At 59.4% G+C, this 1,197-nt stretch overlaps 1 protein-coding gene across 1 annotated transcript in view; it reads right to left on the bottom strand.

The window, feature by feature from the left end:
* The window catches only part of DYSF (dysferlin), a 109,469-nt gene that overhangs the window by 94,834 nt on the left and 13,438 nt on the right, over positions 1-1,197 (bottom strand). The gene's annotated exons all lie outside the window — the stretch shown is intronic.

Below are 1,197 nucleotides of genomic sequence, written 5' to 3'. Positions count from 1 at the left end.
CTGGGGCCCGAGCCTCGGCGCCACTGCCACCCGCGATGGTCTGCCCAGGCGAGGGGGTGCAGCCCAAAAAGGGGCCGCAAGGCGGCAAATGCCGGGAAAAAGGGACAGAGCAGGGGGACGGCCGGGAGAGGGGGCCCAGGGCCCACGGGGGCAGCAGGGATGCGCAGGGTCCCAGCGGGGTGACCACCCGGTCCCCGTCCCACTAGAGGACAGCCCCAGGCCAGGCTGAGCCGGGGCCGGACGCTGCATCCGCTGGGAAGGGAGGACTGGCCTTAAACTGGGAGCTGCAATTGTATGGACATTGCTTAAACTGGTCTCCAGCTGGGAGCTGCAACTGGCAGGGACATTGCTCAGACTGGCCTTAAACTGGGAGCTGCAATTGTATGGACATTGCTTAAACTGGTCTCCAGCTGGGAGCTGCAACTGGCAGGGACATTGCTCAGACTGGCCTTAAACTGGGAGCTGCAATTGTATGGACATTGCTTAAACTGGTCTCAAACTGGGAGCTGCAACTGGCAGGGACATTGCTCAGACTGGTCTTAAACTGGGAGCTGCAACTGGCAGGGACATTGCTCAGACTGGCCTTAAACTGGGAGCTGCAATTGTATGGACATTGCTTAAACTGGTCTCACTGGGAAGGGAGCGGGAGGGAGGGAGGTGGCGCGGCAGAGCCGGGGAAAGGCTGAAGGAGAGGGGAGCTGCAGAAGGGGAGAGGCGAGATTCAACGGGCTGCGAGGGGAGATCCCAGTGCTCCCCGCCCGAGGCACTGGTTTGGCTCCCTGAAAGGTAAATCTCAAAGCCGAAGAGCCCAGGATGGGACAACTGGTCTCCAACTGGGAGCCGCAACTGGCAGGGACATTGCTCAGACTGGCCTTAAACTGGGAGCTGCAATTGTATGGACATTGCTTAAACTGGTCTCCAGCTGGGAGCTGCAACTGGCAGGGACATTGCTCAGACTGGCCTTAAACTGGGAGCTGCAATTGTATGGACATTGCTTAAACTGGTCTCCAGCTGGGAGCTGCAACTGGCAGGGACATTGCTTAAACTGGTTTCCAGCTGGGAGCTGCAACTGTCAGGGACATTGCTCAGACTGGTCTTAAACTGGGGGTTGCAACTGGAAGGGACCTCGCTCGTACTGGTCCCCGCGCAGGGACTCACCCCGGTGCTCTGCTTCTTGGTGTCCAGCAAGGGGAGGTT

Source organism: Egretta garzetta, unplaced genomic scaffold, assembly GCF_000687185.1.
Source record: "Egretta garzetta isolate BGI_Z169 unplaced genomic scaffold, ASM68718v1 scaffold506, whole genome shotgun sequence".
In the NCBI taxonomy this organism is placed as follows: Eukaryota; Metazoa; Chordata; class Aves; order Pelecaniformes; family Ardeidae; genus Egretta; species Egretta garzetta.
This window is presented reverse-complemented; position numbering and strand designations above follow the sequence as displayed.